General features: G+C 55.0%; 1 pseudogene; it reads right to left on the bottom strand.

The window, feature by feature from the left end:
* Positions 1 to 4,388: 4,388 nt before the first annotated feature.
* Positions 4,389 to 6,497, bottom strand: LOC132334564 (olfactory receptor 14J1-like; annotated as a pseudogene).
* Between the last annotated feature and the right edge of the window lie 10,075 nt (positions 6,498 to 16,572).

Raw genomic sequence — 16,572 nt, 5'->3', positions numbered from 1 at the left:
GCTCCATGGGACAGAGGGGCCATTCTGACATCATGGAACCAAGGTGGCCATTGTGACACATGGGGCCTCGTGGAACCAAAGGAGCATTGGGACACAGCAAAGCCTCATGGAAACAAGGGCACAATAGTGACATTGTGGGGCTCCATGGGACAAAGGGGCCATTGTGACACCGTGGAACCAAGGAGGCCATTGCTCTGCTTTGGGACATCATGGAACCAAGGTGGCCATTGTGACACAGCAAGGCCTCGTGGAACCATGGAGACCATTATGACACATGGGGCCTCGTGGAACCAAAGGAGCATTGTGACATTGCAAGTCCTTATGGAACCAAGGGCACCACAGAGACACTGTGGGGCTGTGAGTGACCAAGGAGAGATTCTAATAGTGCAGAATCAATGAGACCATTGTGACACTCTGGGGCATCATGGAACCACAGGTGACATTGTGACACAGCATAGCTGCATGAAACCATGGAGGCCATTTTCACACTTGGAGGCCTTGTGAAACCAAAGGGCCATTGTGGCACTTTGTGTCCCCGTGGAACCAAGGAGTCCATTGTGACACTATGAGGCCCTGTTGGGCCAAAGGGCAATTGTGGCACTGTGTGGCACCAGGGAACCAAGGGACCATTGTGACACTGCAGGGCCCCATGGAACTAAGGATTCATGGATCAATGTGGGACTCATGGAACCAAAGGTCCATTGTGACATTGCAAGGCCTCATGGAACTAAGGGGGGACAATTGTGACACTGTGGGGCCCAATGGAAGCAAGGGGCTGGTGTGACACAGCTGGGCCTCATGCAGCCAAGAGGCCACTGTGATCCTGAGGAGCTCAAAAGAACCCAGGGGCCATTTTGACACTCTGCAGCTGTGAACACCCTGAGAGGCATTCCCTGGGTTAGGGAGACACAAGAAGCTTCCCTCAAAAGCTGTTTGACCCCATTGGCTCCTTCCCCTTGTCCTATGTCCCTCAGCCACTCCCTCCATATTCCCCCCTTGGCCCCCATCTTTGTACTGCCCCAATGGCACTGATCAGCCCCCACCTCTGGAGATACAGGAACCTGGACTCCCCCCAGGACTCCTGCCTTGTGACCCTGAACATCTCACCGCACGGCTGAATTAAACATCTGTGGATACCATGCAAAGCCCCTTTTTGCTTCCCTACCCTGGCCTTTATTAGCAGCTATTTCAGCTGCAACAATGGTCCATTATGGCAGTGTGGACCCAAGGACACCATGGTGACACTATAGGAAATCATGGATCCAAGGGGCCATTGTGACACTGGAGAACTTCATGGAACCCAGGGTCCATTGTGACACAGCAGGGCCTCATTGGAACAAAGGAACCATTGCTGACAGTAGAGCAACTCATGGATCCAAGGGGCCGTGGTGACACAGCAGGGCCACAAGGAACCCAGGAGACCAGTGACATTTAGGGACCTCATGGAACCAGGATCAATTATGACACTGCAGAAACAAGGAGACCATTGTTGGTGCTATGGAAGCTCATGGAACCAAGCAGCCATTGTGACACTCCAGGGCCTCGTTGAACCAGGCAGAGCATTGTGACACCACAGAACCTCATGGCACTAAGGGTTTATTGGGACACAGCAGGGCCCATGGAGCCAATTGTCCATTGTGACAATGTGGATCTGAGGAGACCATGGTGACACCATGGAAGCTCATGGAGCCATGGTTCCATTGTGACACAGCAAGGCCTTGAGGAACCAGAGACCATTGTGACATCATGGAACCTCGTGGAACCAAGGGTCCATTGTCACAGTCCAGCACCAAGGAGACCATTGTGACAGTACAAAACCTCACGGGACCAAGATTCCATTGTGATACAGTGGGGCTTCATGGAACCAAGGAACCACTGTGACACAGCAGGGACAGATGGAACCAATGGTCCATAGAGATACTGCGGAGCCAAGGAGACCATGGTGATGCTGTGGAACCTCGTGGAACCAAGGGGCCATTGTGACACTGTGGGGCCCCATGGAACCAAATATTCATGGTGACACAGCAGGGCTGCTTGTGACCAATTGTCCATTGTGACACTGCAGATCCAGAGACCAGGGTGACACTGGCAGTTCATGAAACCAAGGGGCTGTTGTGACACACCAAGGCCCTGTGGAACCAAGGAGAGCATTGTGGCACTGCAGAACCAAGGAGGCCATTTTGACAGTACAGAACCCAAGGGAACCAAGGGTCCATAGTTATACAGCAGGGCCTCATGGAACCAAGGGGCCATTGTGAAACTGTGGGGCATAATGGAGTCAAGGACACCACTGATACTGAAATCTGCTGGCTACAAACTTCTGAACAGAGTTTTGAGTATTTGACAGCAGGTATTCTTTATTACAACGTGGTGGTCACTTGGGCCATCCTTCCTCCATTCAGGTGCACTGAGCCTCAAATGCCCAGAGTTTTTGTCACACACACTGATTATGTATCCATTAGTTATCCCCACTTCATTTAAGTTTCTTTGACATAGTTGCATCCTTTATCACAAATCCTTACATGGTTCTTTGGGTTTTGTCTGCAACATCCAGTGTCCTTGTTAGGTGGCTGTTCTTTGACCCCCCCTTTTGAGTAAGAGCAGTATTGTTGTTCTGCATAACTTCTGTTTTGTCAGCCTTGCAGAGCTGAGCTGGCATCCTGCTTGCATTTTGTGTCACTTCTGTTTGCCAGAGGTACATCCTTAATCAGTTTCTCCAAGGCTGTGCTGTTCTGTTCTGCTGTCCTTGACAAGAGTAAATGTTGTTCTGTTCTCCTGTCCTTGTCTCAGTGCTCGCCCCGCATGAGGCGTCTGCAACCCCCCAACCCATGGGCCTGGGGTGGGCAAGTGTTCCTGGGGAACAGGGATGGGACAGCTGGGCTGGACTGACCCAAGGGATGTTCCATTCCATGTCACACCATGATCAGCAATCCACTGAGAGAAGTGGGGGGAGAAGGGGTGTAGGGGATTCATTTCTTTTTTAAGACATTTTTCTTTCAAAACAGCACCTACACATACAGAATCCTCTCCTGCCACAAGGTGGTCAAACATTTTCTGCTGGTAGGAGATTTCCTGTGGATTTACTTTTCTTCTGTTTGTGACCTTTTCTTTTTGTGATTGGTTTTTTTGGTGGGGGTTTTGTGCTGTTGTGGGTGGGTGTTGCTGTGGGTTTTTTGATTGGATTTTATTTGGTTTTTTTTTTTTTTTTTTTTTATTGGGTTTGGGTTTTTCCCTATTGAACTGCCTTTCCTCTGATGCATAAGTTTTTTCTGCCCTTTCTTGTGCCTTGCTTGGCACCTGATAGCAAGACAAATTTGCCAAACCCAGTCATTTTGCCCAATTACGTTTTGCAGTCACCATTAACCAGATGAGTTCAGAGACTCCCTGCAACTTGGCAGCATCCACAAAGGAATTGAAAGTGCATTTCATGCCATTTTAGAGATAATAGAAATATTCCACTCTGGTGGTCAAGGGCTGGTCACTGAGGGCTGTCACCAGGGCATGGCTGCCAAGAGGACTCTGTACCATGGATGACATTTGACCCTCATTGTTCAGCCAAATTCCCACCCACCCCATGTTCCACTCCTTCAGCCCAGCTCTCTCCAGTCTGGCTCTGAGGAGAGCACAGCAGACCCTGTCACAGGCCTGGCTGAAGTCTGGGCACACAACATCCCCTTCTTTTCCCTCCCACGGGGGTTCTGCAGTCCCTGCCCTGTCCTGCCAGTGCCTGGACTGGCTGCAGGAGGATTTGCCACATCTCCTTCCCTGCTGAGCCTGACCAGGCTGTGGCTCTCCCAGTCCCCCTCCCTGCCCTGTTTGCAGACTGGTTCCATGTCTGCCCTTCCCAAGGGCCCAGGACCCTCTGGCATGGCTCTGGCCTTTCCAAGGGGTCTGAGAGAGGTCCCACAAGGACACTGCCCAGCCTTCTCAACATTGCTGACACCAGAGGCCTTTTCCATATCTCTCAGTTCCAGGTCAGTGCCCAGAACACAGCACAGCCCTGTCCAGGTCCTCGGGGTGGTTCAGAAGGGAGGCAGCTCTGATTTCTTCCCACTGACCCAGCCTCCAGTGGTGTCTCTGTGCAGTCCTTGGCTGCCCTGATGTCCTGGTTTAGGTCAAATTTAGGGAGGAAACCTCCAAAGGGGTCCCTCTAGAAAACAAACTCAAGCAGCCCCTCCCCCCACTTGTTGAGGAGACAAAAATCTTCTTTGAGAAAAGTGGAAAAAACTGTTTATTTAACAAGCAAAGTACTCACAAACATGAAAAAAAATGAATAATATTTAAAAAATGAAATCTCTCGCTGTTCTGAAGAGATGGCAAATTCAGAAAGTCCTTCTGGGGTTCACAGAGCCCTTCCATGGGCTGTGGTTTGGCTCCCTCAGTCTCTGTCAGTCCCTCTGGCACTGGAATGTCGCCTCCCGGGCCCTGGACGGCCACAGGCGTGAGCTCCCAGGGTTCTTCTGGGTTTTCGGTCCAGACCAGGGCTGAACAGTTCCAAGGAAAGGAAAAACCACAGTCCAGAGACTTCCTCTGCCTCAGCCAGCTAAAATAAACTAACTAAAAGCAAAGGATAGCTCTTTCCTGCTTGCTGCCTGTGCTGCAGATCAACACACAGAGAGAGAAAGAATTCCAGGGCAGGGAAAATGAAGCTTCTGCACACACAAACTGCACACTGTGACTTCCCTGCCTTTGTTCTTGGGACCAGTCTTAAAGGTGCAGAACTTATTTCTGGGCTAAACAGACACATGGGGTTACAATTCAGCATCATAAAGCCACCCCAGGACACCTGAGCACTTTCTCTGGAGCCTCCCTGCCCTGGATATTTCGCTCTATGCAATCCTCACCACAACCCAGCAAAGAATTCAGGTGGTTTCCCAGAGGACGTTACTCTCAGAGTGAAGTGGCCTCAAGGCACTGTTTGTGCCACTGGAATTGTGCCACCCCCGGGTGCTGCTGATGGTGTCTGTGCTCACTGGGGTTCATCTCCCCCCACACACACGATGCACTGCTGAGATCTCCTCAGGACAGAGCAGACATGGCCAGCTGGCCTGGTCACTTGGTGTCCCTCTGTGCAGGGACAAACGACCTCCTGCAGGTGGGGAGAGGCCAGTGCTGGCAATGGTGGTTGCAGGGGCTGGTGTGGGACAATTGCCCTGGGGCACCTTCCCAGGCTGTCCCCAGAACAAAGACACAGCCCAGGCCCTGCTCTGCTGCTCCCTCAGGTCCATGCCAGGAGCTCTGGCTGTGCCAGGACACTGCTGTCAGCCCCCCCTGCACACTCCCCTCTGCCCCAGGCACTGGGCTTTGCTGTGCCAGGGCATTCCTGGGGCACACTGCTGACAGCAGCTCTGGAGGAGAGCAAAGCCTCCCTGCTCTGCCTCAGGAGATGGCCTTGGCTGATGGAGCTGCTGTGCTGGAGCCCAGCTGTGTCCCAGCAGTGCCCATGGCCTGTCCCTGCTTGTGGCCACAGCAGGGACAAGCAGCAGGACAGTGACCAAGCTGCCAGAGCACTCCGGCCTTACAGCCACAGCAGGGATGGGAAGGAGAGGCTGGAGTTGGGCAGGGCAGCTCTGAAAGGACCAACCCCTGCTGCTCCCTGCCCGTGCTGCTCTGCTGGGACTCTTTTCCCCTTCTCCCCTCTAACTTCATGCAGGTCTCTGAGCTGGGATCCCAGATAAAACAGGCACTGCAAGGTAGTTTCTTTTCTTCAAATGCAGCGACAGCACAAACCCTGGTTTACAGAGCTTTTGGTCAAGATCAAGAGGCAATCAGTGAATTTGATGGGGGGATTAAGAGTTTCATTGAGGGTATTTTTATGAGAGAAAATCCACTGAACATTACCAAAGCCCTCGGAAGGCCTGTTGGGCCTTTCATGAGTTCCATTCCAAAAGCTATGCAGAAGAAAATGGGAAATTGGTTGCTTCAGAAATCATCCAGTCATCATTTTCCTCAGGGCAGCCTTGAGCTCCTGGTTCCTCAGGCTGTAGATGAGGGGGTTCAGGGCTGGAGGCACCACCGAGTACAGAACTGACACTCCCCAGTCCAGGGATGGGGAAGAGATGGAGGGGGGATTCAGGTAGGCAAAGGCTGCAGTGCTGAGGAACAGGGAGACCACGGCCAGGTGAGTGAGGCAGGTGGAAAAGGCTTTGTGCCATCCCTGCTCAGAGGGGATCCTTAGCACGGCCCTGAAGATCTGCACATAGGAGAAAACCATGAACACAAAACAGGCAAATGATAAGAAGGCACTAACAGAAAGGAGCCCAAGTTCCCTGAGGTAAAAGTGTGAGCAGGAGACTTTGAGGATCTGGGGAATATCACAGAAGAACTGGCCCAGGGCACTGCCATGGCACAGGGGCAGGAAAATGTATTGTGTGCAGCAGAGCATTGAGAAAGGCACTGGCCCAGGCAGCTGCTGCCATGTGGGCACAAGCTCTGCTGCCCAGGAGGGTCCCGTAGTGCAGGGGTTTGCAGAAGGAAACGTAGTGGTTGTAGCACATGATGGTCAGGAGGGAAAATGCGGTAATCCGAGGTTTTCCTGGGCCTTATATGAGTCCAATCCGGCTAGCTTAAGACTCTAGCCCACACGGACCCGCATAGACGAAAGTAAAAGACGAGAGGCGCTCTTCTCCACGTGGGTGCAAGTATCTTGTTTATTGGCTTGGTGCAAGACACAGGTGATGGGGCCACCCAGGCAGAAAAAGAGCGCGTGGAACTCTCACACAGGAGATTTTATACCCTAGGGGATGGGGGCGGGGGAGAGAGGACTGGAGCCAATGGGATGCCATTGGGGAGGGGTGAAGTACCTCTGGGACAGACCAGGTGTGTATAACAGGGGGGGAGTGTGAGGGGGAGACCATGATGAGGGAGGGGGAAAACCCATCTACTTGACCCAACATGCTCAGTAGAAATTTCCCATCACCAGTGCAACAACAACAACTAAATAAACTATTTAGTGCAATACAACAGGAAAACTCTGCTGACATGAAAAAGGAAAACATAAACACCTGTGCAGCAAATCCTGAGTAGGAGATGGTCCTGGTGTCCCAGAGGGAATTGTGCATGGCTTTGGGGACAGTGGTGCAGATGGAGCCCAGGTCGCTGAGGGCCAGGTTGAGCAGGAAGAAGAACATGGGCGTGTGCAGGTGGTGGCCGCAGGCTACGGTGCTGATGATGAGGCCGTTGCCCAGGAGGGCAGCCAGGGAGATGCCCAGCAAGAGGCAGAAGTGCAGGAGCTGCAGCTGCCGCGTGTCTGCCAGTGCCAGCAGGAGGAAGTGGCTGATGGAGCTGCTGTGTGACATTTGTGGCCTCAGGAAATTATTTTCTCCTGAGAAGGAAAAGGCAGGACAGAGCTGAGACAGACTTAGAGCAAGATATATTGCATATCCCATAGCAATTCAACATTCAGGGTCTCTCTTTTAGGAACACTTCTCTGCATTCTCCTCACCTGGGCTCTGGGTTTTTCAGGCCTTGAGAGCAGGGACTCACACAAATGGGCTCCAGAGGATTCCTTCTTCTTGTGCAGAGAGAGGCAACTGAGAATGCTGGGTGATCACCAATTAAACGGATTAGTGAAACACCAAAAAAGCTTTTCAGCTCTTCTCTTTGCAATTTGCTCGTCTGAAAAACTGAGCTGAGAAAATTCCTTGTATTTGTTCATCCAGCTGCACCTGCCACAGTTAGGAGTGGTTGTGGGTGTCTGAAATCCCTGACATTTCTAAAGCACTGCAGGTGAAATTGTGTGGGTCTGAGAGGAACAGGGATGGTCTCTCAGTGCAGGGACAAGAGAGCAGCTCTGCCCAGTAGGGCTGTTCTCAGCTGACCCTTGCTGGCAGCTTCTAGCTGAAGGAGGGGCACCCAGGGGATTTCCCCTACAGACAAACGGGGCAGTGCTTAGGGCAGGTTTCATATAAGAACAATCTTTGGATATAATCAAATATGGAGGTAAAATCCCAATTTCAGCCATGAACACCAGGAGGAGTGGAAGAGTTCTTTCCCACAGGAAAGAAAGCACAGAACTCCAGAGTTTTAGGGGCAGATGAGAAGCAACCTTCAACATTCCAAGGTCAGCTGGACCAGTCAGGCCCAGCCAACCAGACCTGTTCAATGTTCTTGGATCCTTGGGGCCCTGCAGCATCATAACTGCCCCTTGGTTCCATGAGGCCCCATAGTATCACAACAGATCTTTATTTCCAGACGGCCCAGCAACATCACAATGGTCTCCGTGGCTCCGCAGTGGCACAATGGCCCTTGCATCCATGAAATCCTGCAGGGTAAAAATGTTTTTTCTTGGTTGCATGGAACTGTGCAGAGTGCCACAATGGCCCCTTGATTCTATAGGGCTCTGCAGGATCACAATGGACTCTTGGTTTCTCAGGGCAAGGCTATGGCACACTGGCCCCTTGCTTCCATGGGCACCCATAGTGTCACACTGGCCCCTTGGTTCCATGAGGACTCAGAGTGCCAGAACAGCCTCATTGCTTCCATGAGTCCCTTCACTGTCTCAAAGAGCTCCTTGGTTCCACAAGGCCCTGCAGAGCTCCTTGATTCAACAAGGCCTCAAAGTGCCAGAATGGTCTCCAGGATTCCATGATGCCCCACAGTGTCACAAGGGCACCCTGGTTCCATGAAGCCCTGAAGTAGGGAATGGCCCCTTGATTCCATTGGGTTCCTCCCTGTCACATCAGTCCTTAGCTCCACCGAGCCCTGTAGTGTCACAATGGTCTCCTTAATTCCACAGAGTCAGACTGTCCCCGTGGTCTCATGAAGCCCCACCACGATCCCCTTGATTCCATGAGGCCCTGCCATGCTACAATGACCCCTTGGTTAAACAAGGCCCTGCAGTGTCAGAGTGGCCCCTTGGATCCAGTGGCTGCTGAAGTGTCATAATGGTCTCCATGGTTCCATGAGGCCCCAGAATGTCACAGAGCACTTTTGACTCCATAAGTTTCTATACTGCAAACAACAGTCTCCTTGGTTCCACAGTGTCATAACTGACCCTTGGTTCCATGAGGTGCCTGGCCTCCCACAGCCTCTCAGAGACCCTTCTCCCCCTCAAGGTCCCCGACAGCCCTTCATGGGCTCTCAGAGACTCTCATGGCCCCTCAAAACTCCTCATGGCCCCTCAGGACCCCTCACATCTCATGGCCCCTCATGACCCATCTGAGCCCCTCTCAGCCCCTCTCAGCCCCTCACAGCCCCTCACAGCCCCAGGCCTGGGGCTCCTCCCAAAGGAGAAGGGGTCGGGCCCTGCTTGTTCTCCTTTTGTTTCAGTCCCTTCACAGCCACGAGTGAAGAAAGGCTGAAATGGAGCCTTTCCCCAGCGTTTCCCTCAGGGTTCATTGCGGGCTGAAGCTCTGTGCTGGCGCTGGCCCGAGCGCCACCATCCCTGCAGCCGCCAGGCCTTTGCTGTCCCCCCGTGTCCGTTCCCTGTCCCCGAGTCCCGCCCGGCTCTGGCAGCAGCAGCAGCCGCAGCGCAGGGGGCGCCGGCCCGGCCCAGCCGGGGCTCCCGGCCAGGAGCAGCAGCAGCGCCGGCCCCTTCCCGCCTGCTCCTGCCTCGGCTCCCGAGGGCTTTTTCCAGCTCAGTTCTGGAGTAGAGCAGCAATCACCCACACCCAGCCCTGACTGCGCAGGGCCCGCCTGTGCTGCCCTGACCCAGCCCGCAGAGAAAGAAAGGATCGGGTTCCAGCGCTGTTTTCAGCACTGCTTTACTCACCCTGAGGTGACAGCAGGAGGCTGCTGCTGCCTTTGACTTGGGAATTGGAGATCATGGCTGCTCTTGCCACTTGAAATTTATCTGTAAAACTGCAATTGCCTTTTTTGATCAGTGCTACCCAGAGTGCTTTCGTGACAGTGAATGTGGGAATCCTTAAAATCAGAGGGTTTTGGGAAAGCTGCAAAAGGCAGGCCTCAGAGACAGCAGAACTGTGATTAGAGCTGAGCGGTAACCATGAGATAGAGCAGCAGAAAAGTTAAATAAGAAGTGGGAAAGTAAGGACAAATAGAACAGTAGTTTGTGTACTAACGCTTGGCTAGAAAAACTCCCTAAGCTGCAGAAAAGTATATCTAGCCTGATATTAGGAAGTACTGAGCTTAATAAATGAGCTCTGAGCATTGTGTTTTAAGGCTTAGAAGCAGATATTGTATTCAAAATAATCGGGCATTGTTTTAACCGAAGGTACGTGTGCTTATAATGTTTGGATAGAACTACTGTCAATATGCTTTTGCTTTGCGTGATTGGTCAAAAAACTTTTAAAGAAAGTTGTAACATTGAGTTCTTTGTCTCCTGCCGAGGAGACAAACTGACGGCATCTTCCCATTGTCATAACCATGTAATGAGACTGATGCTGGAAAATAAACACCTCAAGACACATTCCTCAGCAGTCCGGTCCTGCTTGTGATTTTGCACATAGACCCCCGGCCGGCAATAGGTGAACTCAGGCTTTTGGTCACAGGCATCATGATTAGCAGATCTTGAAATCCCCTAAAGTCCCTGAGCACTAAGTCAAGGAGAATTAAAGCCACACAGACCACATTTGCAGTGCTCAAACACGGCCCTGTTGCTGCTGCTGCTGAAATAAAATCACAGAAATTGCCTCTCAAGTGTCAAATCAAATGAAAAAATCCACCAGGAGAAAGAGAAACCAGAACTTCTCGACTCACTTCATTGTTTCTCCTTCTGAGCAGCAGCAGCAGCAGCAAGTGGAGATGCGCAGAGGTATTTCCAGCTGCTGCTGATCCCAGCTGGAGCCCAGCCTGCTGCCCAGTCCCAGCGGGAAGCTGAGCCCAGCCCGGGGAGCTCCCGCAGTGTCGGGAGCTCAGCGCACGCAGGGCCAGGCCCAGAGCCCCGGGCACGGCCGCCCATTGCGGGGCAGCGGCGCAGACGGAATGTCCTGCGGCCCAAACCTCCTGCTCCTGCCACACAGCGCCAGCGCTCTCCCCCTCCTCCTCCTCTCCCAGCACGGCACAAATTCCAGCTTGGAGGAGGCTTCCCCAGAGAGGGCTCAGGCTTCTGCTTCAGCCTCAGGGTCCCTGCAGAGGAACAGGGCATCTTTCAGGCACTTCCACAAGCTCTGGGTTCCCATTTCATGGGCAATCTGGGATGAAAATGGACTTGTTAGGAAGCACAATGGCAGAGGGAATTGATCAGAAATTATTAGGAAAAAATTACCCTTCTTAGAGACAAAGTTTGCCAAGTCATTCCATGCATTTCTCCTTTTCAAATTCTTCCAGTCATCTCCTGACAGGTCCAGCATGTTCTGGTACTTTTCATGAACTGACTGTACTCTTGATTCATATCAATGCATGAGATGTAGAAGCATCTGAACTGAACACTGAAACAAACTCCCTCTGTCAGCCCATTTTCATCTTCTAGCTCACTTTCCGTATGTCCACGAGCATGTTGGAATGATTATCCCACAGCTCTCCATTTCTGGCTGCAGGCTCTGGAGATTCTTTCTCTGCATTCAGTCAGGTTTGCATTCCCTAACAATTCCTGGTAGCCCATCATGTTTTCTGAGGGTAGAACAGTAACATTGAAAACCTCACCAATGGAACAACTGCCCAGCCCATAAGGAGAAGAAAGAAGAAGCTGTCAAGTTCTTCAAATATTTGTCCTGCTTTGCTGCAAGAGTCGTGCTGCACGCACGGTGTGGAAAGCCAAGAGGAGCTGCAGTTGGTGGCACATCTTGTGACAGAAGCTGCACCTCGTTCTCCAGGAAAGATTCTTGGAAAGAGCAAAGAGGACTGTGGAACAGATGATGGGAAAACTGAAAGAGCTTTTAAGAAATTCAAAGAAAACAGAAAGAAACCATCTGAAATGTTTTACTCGATTTATTTTTATGCTCCCCTTTTCCATCTTGCACTACTTCTCCTTCCCATTAATTCCAAATGGATCTCACCTCGAAGATCCATGACTTGGCAAGTTGTAGACACTGTCAAATACCATGAGCTACACACAGTTTGCCTTCCCCTGGTTTTCTTTGGAAAGCAATGCTGGAGAGGTAAGTGAAGTGCCTGTGTCACGTACAAATTCAGCATTCAGGGAATGGGCTCTGATAGTGTTTGACCCTCAGCAGGGACAATGCACAGCAGGGACCGAGGGGATTCCTGTGCTGCTGTGCAGGAGTGCAGACTCTGGGTCTTGGCTGAACACGGCCAAGTTCCCGTGTTTGGACAGGCTCAGGGGCTGCCCCCGGGGAGCGCGGGGCTCGGCGCGGGGGCGAGTGGGCAACGGGCAAACGGACACGGGGACAAACGGCCCCGGCGCTTCAGTTGCAGTGGCAGCAGCAGCAGCGAAAGCAGCAGCGAAAGCAGCGACTTTGCCGAGCCCCTCTTGCTTGTCCTCTCCCTCTCCCGCAGTCCCGCTTGTCCCGCAGTCCCGCTTGTCTCTCCCTCTCCCGGTCTCCCTATCCCGGGGTCCCCTCCTCTCCCAGTCTCTCTCCCCATGCCCGGTCGGGCCATGCCCCCGGCCCGCCCCCGGCCCCGGGCGGGGCTGCATCGTGCCCGGCCCCGGGCGTCCCGCCGCGGTCTCGCCTCCGGCCGGCTCTGGTCGTACTGGCGGTGGCGCTGCTGGGCGGGCATCCGTGCCTGGGGCTGGGGCGGCATCGCCTCCCTTTGGCTCCGCCTGGCCCGAGCCTGCCCCTGGCCCCGGCCCCGGCTCCGGCCCCGGCCCCGGCCCCGGCCCCGGCCCCGGCCCCGGCCCCGGCCCCGGCCACTCCCGGAGCCCGCGGAGGACACAGGCGGCTCGGCCGCTCCCGCCGCCTCCGCTGCCGCTTGCCCGGCCCGAGCTCCGCCTCTCGGCAGCGCGGCCGCCGGCCCCGAGCCGCCGCTGTCCCGCTGCAGGGAGCGAACGCCTGGGGATGGCCGGCCCGGGGCGCTTGAGGGGCGCTCGGGGGCCGTTGCCGGCCCCGGGCCGAGCGCTGACAGCCGCGTCCCGCCGGCAGGGAAGGCGCAGCAGGGCCTGAAGGAGCAGTACCGGCTGGGCTGGCTGCTGGGGCGCGGCGGCTTCGGCAGCGTCTTCGCGGCCACGCGGCTCTCGGACGGCGCCCCGGTGAGCGGCGGGCGCAGGAGGAGGAGGAGGAGGGGGCGGAGGAGGAGGAGGGCGGAGGATCGGGCTGGGCAAGGCGGGAGGCAAACTCAGCCCGCTGCTGCCCTTGGCTTGCAGGTGGCCATCAAAAGGGTGCCACGGGAGCGCGTCCGGCACTGGGGCGAGCTGGTGAGTGAGCGGGGCCAGCGGGAGCAGCCGGGCCGTGCCGGGCGGGGATGAGCCGAAGCCCGGCAGGGTGGAAGCCGCCAGGACGCCTCGAGGGAGAGCGGGCGTGGGGCCAGCGCAGGGCACAGAGCATCCCAGGCTGGCTGAGGGCTTCCCGAGCCCCGGCACGGCATCAGCCCCACTGACGGCATCGTGCTCCTCCCGCAGCCCGACGGCACCAGCGCACCCCTGGAGATCGTGCTGCTGGCCAAGGTGTCCACTGGCTTCCCTGGTGTGGTCCAGCTGCTGGAGTGGCTTGAGCTCCCCAACGACGTCTTGATGGTGCTGGAGCGCCCGGAGCGGTGTCAGGACCTGCAGCATTTCATTCGGGCACGGGGCTTCCTGCCCGAGGAGGTGGCGCGGGAGCTGTTCCGCCAGGTGCTGGAGGCTGTGCGACACTGCACCAGCTGCGGGGTCCTGCACAGGGGCATCAAACCAGAGAACATCCTGGTTGACCTGGCCACCGGGCAGGCCAAATTGATTGACTTTGGCTGTGGCACCTACCTGCAGGACACAGCCTACACTCACTTTGCAGGTGAGCCCACACAGGGTGTGCTCCTGGTCCCAGCATCTCATGGCCCAACATCTCACAGCCCAAGCTGGGTGTGGCAGTGGGGATTCTCCCTTCTGCAGCCCTTCATGGCACTGAGACTTCAGCCAAGTTGCTTTTGAGCAGGGCTGGGTGTGGAGCCAGCTTCCAGCCCTCCTGGCAGCCTTTGCCCACCACTCTGCCCAGGACTGGGGCTGGGGCAGCCAGCCCAGCAAAAACACCCGTGGGTGAGGGTAGCCGAGAGGGGGGGTCGGAACCAGTGCCCCAGCCAGTTTGGTGTGCAGGTGAGAAAGGGCTTGGACTGTTCCACTCGCCTGCTTTTTTTTGGGTTCATAATGTTTTTGGAGCAATGCAGGCAGGGAGGATGCAGGCATGGTTTTTCCCCCAGCACTGAGTGGTTTCTTCCTTGTTATGATGGGGCCTTGCCAGGGCTTCAACTGCCCTCTTCCAACCCCAGTGGCTTCTTTTCCAACCCCAAGTCTGTACACAAGTCCCAGGTGCTGGTGAGAGGGCAGTGCGTCACACCCCGTGTGCCACTGGAGCAGGGATGCTGGGGCCAGGCTCTGGGAGCAGCAGCATCCCCCTGATGAACTCCATCTGTATTCCATAGGAACACGGTCATACAGCCCCCCGGAATGGACCCACTTTGGCTGGTACTATGGCAGGCCAGCTACCATCTGGTCCCTGGGCATCCTGCTGCACCAGATGGTCTGTGGGGAGCACCCTTTCAGGAGGGGCCAGAACATCAGCTGGGACCATCAGCTCTTGCTGCCACAAGGGCTCTCTCAAGGTGGATCCTCATCTCTGGGCAGGGGGGAATACCAGTGCTGGGAGACAGCAGCGGGCTCGTGAGCATCCCGCTCTGGCAGCTGCTGAGGAGGTGGCACATGTCCTGCTCTCCTGCTCTCCTCCAAACCAGGGAATGGATGGGAAAGCTTAGGCCCAGCTCTGAGCACATCCAGCATGGCCTGGGCACGGGAATAGTGGGGCAAAGCCAACAGGAGCCTTCTCCAACTGACCAGCGGTTTGTGGTTTCTCTGCCCAGAGTGCCAAGATCTGATCAGGCAGTGTTTATCCATGCTGGACATGGAAAGGCCCTCATTAGAAGAGCTGCTCTGTCATCCTTGGATGCAGGATATTCATCTGCCATAGAAGAAGGGAGAGAGCCACAAGCACACTGTGATGCAGGACCCTGGTAAGTTACAGCTCCACACATGCCTTGGCAGTCAGAAGCAAAGGAAGCCAGACTTTTTTGTCCTGCCTGTGTCACTGCCCAGGGCTCATCAGATGGGAACACACAGCCCTTGTTGTTGAGCTGAGCTGCTCTGCCCAGCACTGGTGGCCACCATCTGAGCTGGTTTTGCTTGTCCTGGTTCCCTGACAGCTGGGGCCTTGGGCAGAACCTGAGAGCCTGGTCTCACCCCAGGGAAGGAGAAGGAGCCCCTGGAGAAGCTGTACCAGGTGGGACTGCTGCTGCTGGAGACAGCAAGGATGACATCAAGGATGGCAACCTCTTCCTGGACCTGGCCACTAGCCAGCTGAAGATGATGGACTTTGATTGTGGCACCTTCTTCAAAGCCAGGCTCCACAGCAAATTTACAGATGAGTCCACACCCAGGGGGATGCTCCCAGATTTGGGCATTGCACAGCCTGGCCGGGAACCAAAGGTTCCCCCTTTGCTGGGGCAGATGCAGCTGATCCTTCAGTCGCCTGCCCAGCTGGTTTTGGCAGGGCTGGGGGGCTGGGCTGGGTGCGAAATGGGAGTGGGCTCCTGGCCCTGCCAACAGCCCCCAGCCCCCACCGTGCCCCGGGCTGGGGCTGAGGCAGCCAGCCTGACACAAACAAACCCCATGGTGGGAGCAGAGGTGGGACTCCAGAACCTGTGCTGAGGCTGCTTTGCTGTGCAGGCAAGGAAGGGCTTGGGCTGCTCCACTGCCCTTGTTTGCTTTGGGATCAGCATTATTGTGGGGGGCAGTGCAGGGGGGAAGGGAGAAAGCCTGGGCTTCCCTCACCCGTGTGTGGGTTTTTCCTTGCATGCAGGGGGTGGTCTTCCTTAAGCCCCACACAGAGAAGATTTTTTAAAATCTTTTCTTGTTTCCCCTTTTTATCTGTAATCTATTTTCAATAATTTGTTGTTTGTTTTTCTAGAGGAAGTGTTCCAGGTCGGGTCCAGTCTGGATCAGGATGTTCTTGGGACCAGCTGCAGTGTGGATGGGCCGTGCCCTTGGAGAAGGCTGAGGACATCGTTTGGGACCAGCTTTTCTTCCAGCAGGGGAGGGCGTGAGCTGGGTCCCTGTCTGCCTGGCATGGTGGGATCAGAGCTTCTGGGAGATGGCAGCGAGCACAGGAGCCTCCTGCTCTGGGCAGCTGCTGAGGAGGTGGATGTGCCCTGGCTGGCTGCAGGCTGGGCACACGTCCTGCCCTCCTGCCCTGCTGCCAAAAGCAGCAGTGATGGGCAGCTCTGGGCACCGCTCTGAGCACGGCCAGCATGGCCTGGGCACCGTGGGCGGCTGGGACAAGGGCACAGGAGCCTTCAGCTGACGGGCGGTTTCTGCTTTCTCTCCTTGCAGCTGCGCTCTGCAGGTGCTGACTGCATGACTGATAAAATTACATCATCCCATTGGGAGAAGCTCCACCCAGGGGATGGAGCCTAGTATTCCTTCCTGGATGTAATCTCACAGTTGGAACACCACAGCACCTTTCCCACTGGATTCCCAGAGGAAGACCAGACCAATCCACACCACCACTGTATCTTCAAAGGAAAACTCCACCC

Source organism: Haemorhous mexicanus, chromosome 16 (genome assembly GCF_027477595.1).
Source record: "Haemorhous mexicanus isolate bHaeMex1 chromosome 16, bHaeMex1.pri, whole genome shotgun sequence".
In the NCBI taxonomy this organism is placed as follows: Eukaryota; Metazoa; Chordata; class Aves; order Passeriformes; family Fringillidae; genus Haemorhous; species Haemorhous mexicanus.
Note: the sequence above shows the minus strand (reverse complement) of the source record. Positions and strands in the feature narration are given on the sequence as shown.